The sequence below is a fragment of the Manis javanica genome, chromosome 9 (assembly GCF_040802235.1).
Source record: "Manis javanica isolate MJ-LG chromosome 9, MJ_LKY, whole genome shotgun sequence".
NCBI lineage: Eukaryota > Metazoa > Chordata > Mammalia > Pholidota > Manidae > Manis > Manis javanica.
This window is the reverse complement of record NC_133164.1, coordinates 125,199,098-125,213,633: the sequence shown is the minus strand read 5'-3', so window position 1 is coordinate 125,213,633 and position 14,536 is coordinate 125,199,098. Positions and strand designations below refer to the sequence as shown.

Below are 14,536 nucleotides of genomic sequence, written 5' to 3'. Positions count from 1 at the left end.
GGGACAAAATGCTGAGGCTGTTAAAGCTGTCATCTTCAGGTGGACAGCTGTGCTACAGGAATTTGGAGGTTAAAGTAGTGTTAGTATCCTGTTTTCCATGGCTTGGGGGCCTGAGCCACTGGCTTCCCACCCACGAGTCCTGACCTCATTTCCCTCCTGGTCTGGAATAACAAGGGGGTGTTGCTGTGGGACAAAACAAACTTCTCTGCCTGTACAGTGGTCCCTCATGTGGAGGAGCAGGTGGTGCCTGCTCTTGGGCATTAGCAGTGTTACAGATGCAGGATAAGAGGGGCACAGACCCAGACTTCAGAAGAATATTCTCCTTTACCCTGATGCAAAGTGATACAGTGGCTCCAGATGCCTGAGACACAGTGGCAGCAGATGTAAAGGAGATGCCAGTGTGAGAAATGGTTGTTAAAGAAGCCCCATCCACTCCTCAGGAGATGAGCTGTCACTGTGAGCTCAGAGTTGCCTGCCCTGTCCCCCTGCCCTCAAGGCTAGGAGCGGTTTCCTGGGGATGTGGCCCCTTTGCTTGTCGGGTGGAGGTTGTGGACTCTGGTCACAGCCTGGACATCAGCACCTGGGCCTTGAGGGTGGGTGAGTGGAGCCATTGGGGTTGACCGGCAGTTCTGGCATTTCAGGAGGCACACAGTGTCTGAGCTCCCTCCCTGCCCAACGGCCCAGTCCAGCCTGGTGGGAGCTGCTGCCGCCCAGGGCACATCCCTGGAAGAGTTCGGGCAGGTGTGGCCTCTTGCCAGTTTCACTGAAGTCTGCTGGTTACAGCTTTCTTTCTTGGCTCATCAGCTGTGCGCTGGGCTTTCTGCCAGCCACCCTGCAAGGCACTCCACAGAGCTGTTCTCCTTCCCTTGTGACACCTTATGGGCTGCAGAGAGGAGGGCCCAATGCCCTAGATGAAAGTGGCAAAGCCCTCAACTGCTGCAGCACTCTGCCTTCCATCTAGTTCCCATGGTCGCGATTCTACTTCCTCGAAAATGATGACACCTACCTGCTCCAGGTGTGAAATCACGTCATGTGCCCCAACACCTCCTGGACACCAACTCAGGGCTGGACTGCTTCCTAAATATCCCTCGTGCATCCTGTGAAACCCTGTAGGTGGCCCTGCAAGCTCTGGCCTGGGTTGGAGATGGGGTGGGTGTAAGGAGAAACTAGCTGCCTCTCCCATTCCTTCTGTAGCATGGCAAAGGCTCTCTGCAGCTGCGGTTAGAGTGTCACTGGTGACCACCCAGGTCCCTGGCACATCTGGACATGTCACTTAGCAGAAACCCCTTGAACTACACAGTGTCTGCTGCCTCTGAGTCTCCACTCAGAGCTCCAGGGTTCAGGTCACACTCATGAGCATAGCTTTTCTCTCATGTAGTTTTAAAAACATTGTTTCATTTTGAAAATAGCTCTGAGAAATAACAGCCTGCCAGTGAGAGAAGGGGCACAGCCCAAGAAAGTGATGACTCCTACTCAAATCAGGAAGGTGCTCCATTGAAGAAGGGATGCTGCTGTCAGTGGCCAATGACACGCTTACTACTCGGCTCTGTTACATATCCACGTGCGCAAAAGCCCTTATTGTGCCTGCAGATTCGGGTATTTGAGAAGGGCTCAACAGGCTGCCTGTGGAAGCCTGTGGATGTGTGCAGGAACGCGCTGACCGAGAAGAGCAGAGCTCCCCGAACAGGCTGATGGAAGATCTGGTCTACTGGGTTCTCAGTCTCAGAACGGCACATGGATTTGTAGTTAACTCTCACACCTACCATGAGAACTATATTTTTAGTCCTCTTTTACAAAGGAGAATATTTGTTCAGAGAAGTTTAAATTACCAAAGATGAGTCAGTAATTTGAACTTGGTGTTTCCACCCAGAGAGCTGCTTCTTAGCACATCTGCCTTACTGTCTCTCTGGATAAAATGCACTTCTGGCCACTGGTTCAGGTTTCCCTTTCCACCTGGGGAATCCCTTCCCATGTGGACCTTCCCTAGGCCCTGACCTGCCACTAGAATTCTTGCCCCTCCATGGAGCTTTGAGATCTTGTCTGAGCTCCCTCCTGCATCGGCCTTCATGACACTAACCACACCACGTCTACCCTGTTGGAAGTCCCTGCCAGACAGAGACCACAACCCATGTTCCTAAATCTCTGCTTCCACTCAGCCCTGCGCCATACCTACATTTAGCAGTGCTGGGTCCACGGGTGCGTATCACATGTGTGAACTAGAGAGCACATGTGAGCAAGCAGAGGAGCAAACATCCAACATGGAGCACACCCTTGTGCAGTGGGTTCTCACCCCCAGCAGCGCTCGGGCAGCCTCACGCAGGATGCGCTGCCTGTCCAAGCAGTTTGCAGGCTCCACACACTATGCCCTCACCACTCTGCTCACAGTGGGCAGGCTGGGCACAGGAAGAGGCCAGGCTTGACTGTTGGCTCCACCCCCCTTTTACTCACAGGTGTGTGGCCTGATTTGAAACTGTCCCAACATGTCACCCAGGAAGTCATCCCGGCTGCATCCCACACTCTTACAGATGCTGCATGAGGATGACAGCCCATGCTTCCTGACCTTTCCCAGGGAAGGTGGTTCCAGTTTTCTGTGTGGCATGTACATGCACACGTTACTTGGCCCTGTCCCAAAATGGTCCTGTGCTGCTTGCTTTCCCCCCTTCAAATGCAAGCTCTGAGATCTTTGAGGACAGGATCTGCCCCTCTTTATGATAGAAGGTGGGGGGCTTCCAGGGTGTCAGGGAGTCCTGTTCCCTTGCCAGTGACTGGTTCGAAGGTGGGCGTGTGAACCCCACCCTGGACAGTGAGAGTATGAGTCTTCTTTCTCTGAATGTTGACTGTGACCCCCAGACCGATCTTGACGAATGGCAGGATATGGTGTGGCCCCCTAATGCACACGGAGATCCTGCACCTCTGGTGCCTAGCCTGCCCTCCTAGTTCCAAGGGCCAGCTGAGCTCCTTCAGGCTGTGGTGTGGGTGAAGCCTCCTGCTTTCAGTTTGCCTGATTATTTCCTTTGCTCTGACACACAGTTTAAATCAGGGCCTGTGTCATAGTTTCTCTGTATGCATTTCTGAATTTGTAATTACACATTTGCCCGTATGATTGCTGTTCAGCATCAGGCTCTCAAACCATCAGCTCCATGAAGACACACCATGAGTGTGGAGCCCCAGCCGTTATCTGGCATTCAGTAAAACCCTGCTGAATGAATGAATAGTAAAAAACAGCCCATAGCGGTGACTAGAAAGATGCTTACTGGGATTTTATGACCTTGCTTTCCAGACTTCACTGCGCACCTGGGTGCCTGGGAATCTTAGAACGCACATTCGGATTCCCTAGGTGTGGAGCCAGAGGTCATGCATCTCCAGCAGGTCCCAGGCGATGCTGCTGGTTCAAGGAGCACACCCTGGGAGGAGCTCGAGAACTTTAGGACGCCTGCTCCCTGGCCAGCCTAGGGGTCCTGGCGTCACTGGCCGGAGGGGGGCCAGGTGCGTGGCTCTGGGCTCAGGCAGGATGCCTGCCCCAGGCTGGGGCCTGCTGCTTTGTGGATTTCGACCTAGCTGGGGTCACACTGTACATTCAGCTTTGTGTTGTTCTCTTAAACTTTCTGTATTATAAAGTTTCCTGGTTTCTGAAAGCGCTTCTGGCTTCATTATATTTCATACTGGGCATGTGCTTCCTCTGCGTGGAAGCTTGTACAGTTTCCATATTTCACTACCAAGAACATTTTGAGAAACATTTTCCATGAGAATCTATGCTTCCGCAGACCTGCTCTTGCCTGGGAGTTCCAGGGTGGCTCCGGCGGGGCGGGGCCTCGGGCAAAGTTCCGGGGGCACCCAGCGTGCGGGGCTCCGAAGGCTGCGGAGATCACCAGGGAACATGCGCATAACGTTCTCAGTCTGTGCTGTAAGAGACTTTACCGACAAGGGGTTGCTTGTGTGTGAAGGGGCACCATCATGCCCTTGGGTGCCCATCAGGGCTGTTGTTTATCCACGACGAACACCAGCTTTTCCAAGAGGAAAACGGCCCGAGGACTCGCGCTGCATGATCTCCAGGTGCCCTTCTGGGGAGCAGTCAGTGGATGTCAGGTGTCTAGGACCCCCCGAGATGACGGCAGTCTCAGGATAGCTGGAGGGTTTCGCCCTGAAGGTCTCGTAGGTCAAATACTGCTGTCTAGAAAGCGATGTGTTGGCACGTGACCAAGAGCGCCGGTGGGTGCTGTGGCCGGCAGCCCACTCCGCGCACAGCGCTGCCAGCGCACTGCTGTGTGGAGTCTCCCTGCAGGTGCGGCACCCACAGCTTGGGGAGGCAGAGTCCCGAGCCCTGGGAGCCCCAGAGCAGTGGTGAAGGCCAGCACTGGGCCTGCCAGAGGGACCCAGGTGGCCCTCGTTCGGTGACCTCTGTGCTCCCACATAGTTCCCAGCAGACTGTGTGTCCCTGCGGCCTCTGCTCTCCATCTCCTCCTGTCCTCACCTCTGTCCCCATGGCATTTATGACTTCGGACATGCTTCACAATGTACATCTTTATTTTTAGCGTTCACTGTCTTATCTTCCCCACCAGGGTATGTTTCATGAGGGCAGACGTTTTTTTTGTTTGTTCCCTCACATTCCGCAGTGCGTGGGATCGTACCCAGGGCTTAGAGCCACTCCATAAATACTTGTTTGATGATTAAAGCAGGGCTGTACCTTACTAGTGATTTATTCCAGGAATGTATTTTGAGTGTCTGCTATATGCCAGGGTCTGTGGCGGATAGAATGGAGATGACATTTTTCATTTACACACTGTAAAGCCCAGTGCAGGGAAATATTTGTTTAATGAATAAATGAGTTCCTACTTGGTAGTTTGAGGGAATGAGTGCAAATAAAGAGATAACGTGTCACCTAAAATGACAGTTTGATGGTCTGATGGTTCTTGGGGTCACTTCTCTGTGTGAGCTGCCCAAGCAAGTGATACCTCTCAGACATTGTTCTCTGGAGTCAGTTCTGCCCAAGTGAGGGACATGGGTGAGGGGCAGGGGGAAAGTGGCCTTAGGCTCTGGGGAGAGTCCATCTGCCTGAAGGAAGCATGTGGTGCCCACAGCCTGGTCACTGACCTGAGGGCCCCCACCCACATTTATCCCTAGAGTAGAAAGTAAGTGATCAGAATGACTAACTTCCTTCTTGGAAAGTAATTTGGAAACAAAGGCTTTCTTAAAAAAGCACCCAATACGTTCAGGCAGTGCTAGGTATAGTCGAGACCACATGAGCCCCTGTGTCTTTGAAACTGCCACTGAATGCTGAGCCATGCCCTCTGAAACAAAGTCACAGTCATGGTTTTTTATGTACTTAAAGACCCCAAGGTCAACTATTTACTCACCTGTTTGCAATTATTCCTTGAAACACTGTGTCCTTGCTTTTGCCAGGGTGGGGGAACCTCTCCACCTCATTCTGAAGGGGGTTGGCATATAGCTGTAGCCTGATAGGGCTCAGGGCAAGGCTGCTGGGGAGCATGGGACCTCGTTTGTCTCTTCATGTCAAATCTCCTGTGTTCCTGTTTGGTGATTTTGTCAGCTAAAATGTCTACTTAGTTAAAATTCTACAGTTTTATTTTAAAACTGGTTAACAGAGATTTAATTAATTAATTCAGTGATGATTTGAGTGCCTACTACATACCAGGGACTGTGCTAGGAGAGAGCAGACCCCACTCCCAGGGCTTGCCGGCCGGTGGAGTGCTGTGGCGGTTTCCTGACATCGCTCAGATGATTACGTATCTGTGGTTGCTTGGGGTTTGGGAGGGATCCTAGAGGTGACCCAAGATATTAACTAAAAACATATTAACTGCTAAAGACTATTCCTTATTTCCTGGTTCCTATGGCCTTGCCTGGTGAATCTGATGATAACCTTGTTCCTGTGTGTATCTTAGAAACCAGGAGCCAGGTAACTCAGCCTTTCTCACTCAACTCGGGCATCTGGGAGTCCAAGATAATCCCCTCCCACCCGGGACCACAAGCATCCAGCAAAAGAATGTTTTCAAATTATAGCAGATAAATGGGAAAACGATGGGGAAGGCCAGTATGAGCAGTGTGCTATCATTTGTTTAGAAAAGAGGAATACAGTTTACATACATTGCTTCCAAATGTTTAAGATACCTTTTGAAGGGCACATACAACTGAAATCTTCGGTTCCTGTTGGGAGGGGACTGGGTAGCTGGGAGACTCTTTATGGAATACCTTTTGAATTTTGAGCTATGTGATTCTATACCAATTCAAAGCATAAAGAAGAGCATGCCAAACAGTCGGCAATCCCAAATCTTTTAAAAAGTATGCATGTTAGAGAAGCCTCTCCCACACTACAGAAGTGTCTTGGACAGAGGGTGCCATGTTGGAACCGTTGTGCGCTGGCCCACACAGCACTGGGACGGCTCCAGACGGCACCTCAGTGTCATGCCAGAGGCTGGACCTTGATTCCCACCCCTCCACCTCACCTTTTTTTGTCTAGCCTACTGGTTTCTCCAGAGTGAGTATGTTCACAGGCACATATAGTCGGCTTTTCTGACTGTTTCAGAGGTAAAAGCTACCTCAATATGTGTATATATATGCAGAAAGGAAAGAATCGTTTTTAAAAACAGTGAGATTCTAAGGAAATGACAAAGGAGAAGAGAAATTCAGAGTTTGAGACCTTTACCCTCATCCAATTCCCCTTTTTGTGAGTGCCAACCAGAACAGGGAGGTGAGCTGGTGTGCGGGTAGGCGGGTTGGCAAAAGAGTGGTGAGGAGTCACTTGAGCGAGTGATTTGGCCCCTCTGGGTCAATGAAGGGGATAATATATGTCTCCCAAGTGGTTTGAGATTAAAAGTAACATGTGCATCTCCCACCCACAAGCAGCTATTGGAAATACAACCATGTGTGAGGCTTGAATTCCTGCCGCATTTCCTCAAGTGATGGAAACCATGATTTGCTGGTCCTGCTGACCACTGTTTGGGGGCACCACATGGTGTTCAGGCTCTACGTGCCCTCCTTAGTTAAAAAGACAACAGTACGGGGGGCCCTGGGTGAGAAGGAGATGCTGTTCATGATTTTCCTTCTCTTCCCTTTGACATTAGCCAACAGGACGATGGTGGCTGCTTTACTCAGACTGAAAAGTGGTGCTGTAGTTTCTTTAGGGCTGGTATTTGAGCCAGAGCTGTATCTTAATCATCAAAAATGTGCCATTTTGAAACTTTTAAGTAAATAGTATGAAATTAGGGACCATGTTTTCAGTTGTGGGAAGAATGAGGTTTTGGGTTAGCTTGGAGTGGCTTAGCACTGTGGACAGAGCATGGGACCAGAATCAGGAGATGGGGTCTTATTCCAAGCCTGTATCAAACAGCTCTACAGCCCTGGCAAATCTCTCACTTTCTCTGACCCCAGAGTGTGGGGGCTCGGACAGGCACTTCCAGAGGGGAAGCTTAGAGTTTACTTGTGTGTGTGAAGACAGCCAGCCAGACTCGTGCACACCAGGTGAGCATTTCATACTCTGAATTAAGTATGTTTCTACACAAAATGGGTTTGTTTAAAGATATGAGTGAGTGTACAGAAACCTCTTAGGTATCAAGACTAAGAGAATTTTACTTTTTTAGTATTTTTAACCTGGAAAATAAGAAAAAATTACAGTAATGGTAATATTTATCCTTGGAATCATATGACATTGAATGATGAAAATAGATTTATATTGCTAGAGCCTTGTGACTCCAGAAATATTCATATAAAGTTTTAGTTTCTGAATTGGAGAAGAGTGACTGAGGGCCTTTTGCAGTGTGGGGTCAGGGTGGAGATGAATATGTGAGGGTGGCAAGTTCCGCCCTGTTCTGAAGCCTGCCCTCTGTCCTCCTTACCAGTTAACACTGTGGGCCCAGTTGGAACTGGAAAAGCTTGCCCGACCAGCTTGGACGAAGGTTCACGTCCTGCTTCTCCTCCACAAGGTCCCACAGTAATGGCGGGGTGGGGGGGTGGCATTCCCAGGTTCTTAAGTCCTCATCTTCTAAATTGGTGTGTGCTGACAGCAGATGCTTTGACCCTTGGTCCCTTGGGGTTCCCTTTGCCTAGAGCAAAAGCAGAGCTTCCATTAAACCCTATCAATGCATGTTTCTGAACACAGCTTCCAATCTTCCTTCAACTGGCTGTTTAAGAAAATTATTCTTTGAGGTTAAATTAAAAAAATAACAGTTGTATAAGCTATAATTCACATGAAATAAAATTCACACCCTTAAGGTGTAGATTTAGTATTTTTTTTTTGGTATCTTTACTCTACGATTACATGAGGAACATTACGTTTACTAGACTCCCCCCATCAAGTTCCCCATTGCAGTCACTGTCCATCAGCGTAGTAAGATGCTGTAGAATCACTACTTGTCTTCTCTGTGTTGTACAGCCCTCCCCGTGCCCCCCCCCACATTATACATGCTAATCATAATGCCCCCTTTGTTTTTTCCACCCCCTTATCCCTCCCTTCCCACCCATCCTCCCCAATCCTTTTCCCTTTGGTAACTGTTAGTCCATTCTTGGGTTCTGTGAGTCTGCTGGTGTTTTGCTCCTTCAGTTTTTCCTTTGTTGTTATACTCCACAGATGGGTGAAATTGTCTGGTACTTGTCTTTCTCCGCCTGGCTAATTTCACTGAGCATAATACCCTCTAGCTCCATCCATGTTGTTGCAAATGGTAGGATGTTTTCTTCTTATGGATGAATAATATTCTATTGTGCATATGTACCACATCTTCTTTATCCATTCATCTACTGATGGACACTTAGGTTGCTTCCATTTCTTGGCTATTGTGAATAGTGCTGCGGTAAACATAGGGGTGAAGATTTAGTATTTTTTTAGTGAGTCACACAGTTGTGCAGCCATTATCAATATCTAATGTTAGAACATTATTGTTCTACATTAAGAAGTTCATCCGTCCCAGCCTAGATGCCTTTTACTGTCTATTACAATGTTAAATAGAACATGTGCAAATTAAAATTCTCATCTTGTTCCTCATTTCAGGGTGATACCATGCTGTCTTTAAACATTAAGTACCATGTTAGCTGTGACACTTTCATAGGTGCCCTCTATCAAGATGAGGAGATGCACTTTTATTCCTAGTATGTTGAATGTTTTAGATCATGAAGAGGTGTTGGATTTTGTCAAATGCTCTTTCTGCATCCTTTGATGTGATCATGTGGCTTTTGTCCTTTATTGTGTATTGCATTAAGTGTTGGGTGTTGCACCAAGCTTGCGCTCCTGTGAGACATCCCTCTGAACATAGTGTGTAGCCTTATGCTGCTTTCAATGTTCTCTCTGGCTCTGGATTTTGGTGGTTTGACTATGGTACTTCTAGGCATGGTTCTCATGGGGTTTATTCTACTTGAAGTTTGTAGAAGTTTTGGATATGCAGATTATACTTTTTCATCAGATTTGGCAAGTTTTTGGCTATTATTTCTTCAAATATCCTTTCTGTCTTTTTCCCTCTCTCCTCTCCTCTGGGGCTCACAGGGATGTTTCATGGGGTGCTTGACAGTGCGCCATAGGCCCGTTCGGTTCTCTTCCTTCCTTTCTCTCTGCTCCACAGCCTGGATGGTCTGACTGACCTCTACAAGCTTGCTGATTCTCTCTCCTGCCACCTCTGCTCAGCTGTTGAGTCCCTCTAGGGAATTTTTCATTTCAGTATTATAATTTCTGAACTCTAGAATTTGTTTGGCTCTTTTATTAAGTGATTTTTATCTCTTTATTGATATTTTTTTCCATTCAAAGAGACATTGCTTTCATGGTTTCCTTCAGTTATTTGAACATAATTATAACAGCTAATATAAACTCTTGTCTAATAATGCAGTGTATGGGCTCCCTCAGGGACATCACGTCCTTTATTTTCTTCTGCATGGGAGTTCTTCTGTTTCTTTATATATTTCATAATTTTGTTGAAAACTAGACATTTTAAGTCATATGTGGTAACTGTGGAAGTCATACCCCATCTCACAAGGCCTTGCGGTCATTGCTTACTGTTTATGTAGTGACTTCCTTGGACTAATTCTTTAAAGTATTCTTTGTCATATGTGACCACCAAAGTGCTCAGTTAGCTTAATGGTCATTTGTGGACTGGACAGAAATTTCCTTAAATTATTTGAAACAGTAAATCTCCCAGCCTTTGCTCAGGGACTCTGTGTCTGTGGAGGGTCCATCTTCTGCACTCCAGCAGTTCACAGCTCTGCTTCAGCTTTCACTTTCTGACTGCACAGAATTCCAAGGTTGACCAGATACGAGATTACAGCCTTCCCAGGTCTTTCCTCACCACACACAGCCCTGCACGTGCATGTGGCCTTCTAGATCTCCAGGAATATATCAGAGCTTTTCAACGCTTCCTCTGGACATCTCCCTCCCCATCATTTCTTTTCTTCCTCCATTTTTCATTGTAGTAAAAAACACATAACATAGAATTTACCATTTAACCATTTTTAAGCGTACACTTCAGCAGTATTAAATACATTGACACTGTTGTGTGGCCTCTCCAGCATCCATCTCCATGATTTTTGTCTCATAAAACTGAAACTCTATATCCATTAAATGATAGCTCCCCATTTCTCCCTTCCTGTATAGCCCCTGGGAGCCATTCTACTTTCTGTCCATATGATTTTGGCTCCCCTAAGAACCTCATCTAAGTGGAATCATACGGTGTTTGTGTTTCTGCCACAAGCTCTTTTCAGTCAGCACAATGCCCTCCAGGTCTGTCCATGTTACCACACATGCCAGAATTTCCTTCCTTCCCTTATATATACACACCACAGTTCGCTTCGCAGTTCTGTATATGTTCTGAGTAGTAATCATTTTTATAGCCTCTTGAAGCACAGATTTTAATTTTCATTAAGTCCAATGACTGTTTTTTCTCTCTCGTTACCTGTGCCTTTGGTGTCATGTCGAAGAGATGATTGCCAAACCCAGTATCCTAAACCTTTTGCCTTATGTCTGAATCTAAGAATTTTATAGTTTTAGGCTTGACATTAAGTCATGGTCCATTTTGAGTTAATTTTTGTAATGGTGTTAGGTAAGGGTCTAACTTCATTATGATAAAGGCACTTTAGGCAAAAAACATTAGCATGGGGTACTAATGTTATATTTTTACTTCCTCACTGTATTGGATTAAACAAGTTACCTCTAAATGAAGGAGTTATCAGGTAGAATTCATTATCACATAATTCCTGTTATACCTATCAGAAATCGAAAAGGTGAATGGCTGTAATGACTGGGCAATACATCTTGTAAGTAAAGTGGTTCTGAAACATGCACTAATGGAATTGTCAGCTAATAGACTAGTAAAGATAACTTTTGTGGTGAGCCACTGTGTGATTGATCACCTGCCTTTGGCACACGACCTGGTGAAGGTCAGAGAGATGAGCGCCTGGACTCCTGAGGAGCTTGCTGCCCTCTGCTCATTGACATGAAAAGGCCCCCCAGTGTTGACTCCCACGCAGACGCTGCCCCTGCCTTAATTAGCAACAAACATTTGCTATTAAATTAATAGCATTAAAAGAAAGATGTTTTAAATGTCACTTTGGAGCATTAATAATTACCAAATTTTATAACTATGTTCCAATCATGATATAATGATTGTAATAACTCAGTCTAGAAACCTTTTTACTACGTTAATTCCATGCATTTTCATGCATCCAATCCAGAACTCTTTCCGTCTCTCAAAACTGAAGCTCCAGACCCCTTAGACAACAACTTAGAAATATTCTTCACAAATAGACCTTATGCCCAAGTAAAAAATAATGTTTAACTTCAATTTATCTACTTTTCTTTCAGAGAATAGTGATAACAGTAATCAAGCATAAATTACTAGGATAAAATATTAGGATTAAGTCCCCTCGGAGCAGTGTAGCAGAAACAAGATCAAAGAGGAAAAGAACCTTGTGGAATTTCCAATAATTATAAAAGAGCTTGTTCATTCTATTTTAAAACACATAATGGTTGTGTTTAAAACATTAAAAGCAAATCACAATGACATTTCAGTGCTGTTGACTATGTTTAAAAGACCTTCTGATAAAATGTTTATTTTTAAAAGAAATGTAGACTTAGAGCATGCTGGAAATCATATCATTTACAGCTGTTTATTTTTATTATGAAAACATTAGATGCCAACTTAAAAATATATTATCCTTTATATACTGGTAATTTTTCAAAATTCTATATGGGTATGTGACATTTGAAAAGCACTGCATTAAGGTATAGGAACTCCTGTGAGCACACATTTAAGTTCACTGGAGACACACCACCCCTAATATGCTCATGGTCTCCATTGGATGTTGGTTCCCATGTCAGGGCTTCACAAATTCACAAATTCACTGTGGTACACACAGATGCCTCGGAGAGAGCTGTCCTGTTCTGTGAAGTCATCTCCTCTCTGTAAACTAGTTACCAATCTCAAAAGAAGCTTAATACTTACTGAGGAAAGTTGTAACAAACACTTGCATTTTGGTGCCTGGCCCAAGTTAGCAGGCAAGTTAGAGATATCAGAAAGCCCACCTTCTCATCCCAGCATGCTGATTACAGCTGTTAACATTTCCCCTCAAAAGGACCAAGACCGACAGAGTAAAAGGCAGCCCACAGAATGGGAGAAAACGTTTGCAAGTCATATATCTGGTAAGTGAAATAAGCCGGTCACAAAAAAAGACAAGACTGTATGATTCCACTGGTATGAGGTACTTAGAGTTCTCAAATCATAGAGACAGAAAGTGGCAGGGGGACTTGAGGGGACAAGAATGGGGAGTTAAATGGGTACAAGGCAGATGACGGTCAGGATGGTTGCACAGCAGTGCAAATGTATTTGATGCCACTGAACTGTACACTTAAGAATGGTTAGGATGGTAAATTTTGTGTTGTATGTATTGCACCACAATTTTAAAAGTTATAAAAAATGCTAATATTCCCATTTCACACCTCTTTTTGCCAAACTGTGGAGCTCATTCAACTTCGAGGCATGTTTACCGTACAGTTGGGTTGACAAAGCCAGCCCCAATATCAAACCAAAATCAGACTTGCTTTCTGTCAGAAAAAGTCTAGATTAATTTTCATTTCAAATTAAAATGTTTATACATATTTTGAAGAAAATTATTGAAAGAACTGAGAAACAAATTGAGACATACCTTAATTAGCAAATGCAGTTATGACTTAAACATTGTAGAGCTTAATACATGTTTCTCATTACACCTTTGAAGAACATGATTTGAACTGCACGGGTCTACCTGAATGTGTGGATTTTTTTCAATGAACATATTGGAAAATTTTTCAGAGATTTGCAGCAAGTTGAAAAAATTACCTAGCTTTCTTTACTGTAAGAATACAGTATGTAACACATATACAAAACATGTGTTAATTGACTTTTTAAGTTATCAGTAAGGCAACCAGGCAGCCGTAGGCTTTAGTAATCAAGTTTTAGGGGAGTCAAAAGTTATACTTGGATCTTCAACTCCAGGGAGTTCAAGGGTACTCAAATTATAGGATGTGGTGGAGTCTAGTAGGAGTGGCAGGAATGAGTGGCGGCCAGGGTCCCTTGGATGAAAGTGAGCATGTGTTATGTCCAGTTTGAGGAATATTCAACTAGGATTCTAGATAATAGTCAGAAATACTCTTACTGGTTTCATAATAACTGATTACACTCTTTTATGTATTTGATGAAAAGAAGGCATTTACTGATAAAAACTGATTGCTCTGGAAGCATATATGAGACACATGACATTGGAAAGATGATCGGTGTTATTGAAGTGAACATTCATAATGTGGCTGGATCACCACACTGGGGAAAAATTACATAAACTTTTGTTGAAGTCTCAATCCCTCATGTCTTGAAAAGTCGTGTCGCAGCAGGGGGTAGCCTGTGTTGGAGAGAATCTGCCTTGCTTGCCCTGTGCCAGCTAACCATGCATGCTTGAATAAATACTGGGGAGAAGAATAATGCTTATCTTTACCTAGTGGAGGGAGGGATTCGCTCTCATCGGCCTGTGCAGACCCTGCTCCAAGGGGAGACACCTCTGGAAGCGGGGATGGAGAAAACATGCCCCTTCACCCCTTCTGGAGGATGCTGAATTTGAGCCTGTTCCCTTACCAGTGTGGTCAGAGGGACAGCCTTCGTTAAAGGTGGCTTTTCCCAGTTCAGTATTTTGGATTGTCCTGTACTGAAGATTTTATTCCTGGGGCAGTGCAGAGAGGTCAGGAGCTTGTTTTCTTTGCTTTTGAAAAGGGACATGGGGCAGGAGGCTGGTTCCTGGAGGTTGAGGTCTAGAGACTCACTCCCTTAAGTCCAGTGGTTTTTCAACATAGATGAAGCTACAGGGTATTATGCTCAGTGAAATAAGTCAGGTCTAGAAAGACAAGTACAAAATGATTTAACCCATTTGTGGGGTATAGTGACAAAGAAAAACTGAAGGAACAAAACAGCAGCAGATTCACAAACTCTGAGAAGGGACTACGGTTACCAAAAGGGAGGGTTTGGGGAAGTTGGGTGGGGAGGGAGGAAGAAGGGGATCAAGAGGCATTATTATTAGCACACAG

The 14,536-nt window shown here is 45.4% G+C and overlaps 1 protein-coding gene and 1 long non-coding RNA gene across 6 annotated transcripts in view; one reads left to right on the top strand and one right to left on the bottom strand.

The window, feature by feature from the left end:
* Positions 1–14,536, bottom strand: part of LOC118970417 (uncharacterized) — a 70,755-nt gene that overhangs the window by 7,906 nt on the left and 48,313 nt on the right. For 2 of the 5 annotated variants that reach the window (XR_012121292.1, XR_005058336.2), the window contains one exon: positions 7,565–8,057. This is a non-coding gene — a long non-coding RNA (uncharacterized lncRNA). The other 3 variants (XR_012121295.1, XR_012121294.1, XR_012121293.1) reach the window with 3 other exon arrangements.
* Positions 1–14,536, top strand: part of PARD6G (par-6 family cell polarity regulator gamma) — a 59,631-nt gene that overhangs the window by 8,144 nt on the left and 36,951 nt on the right. The window lies entirely within an intron of this gene.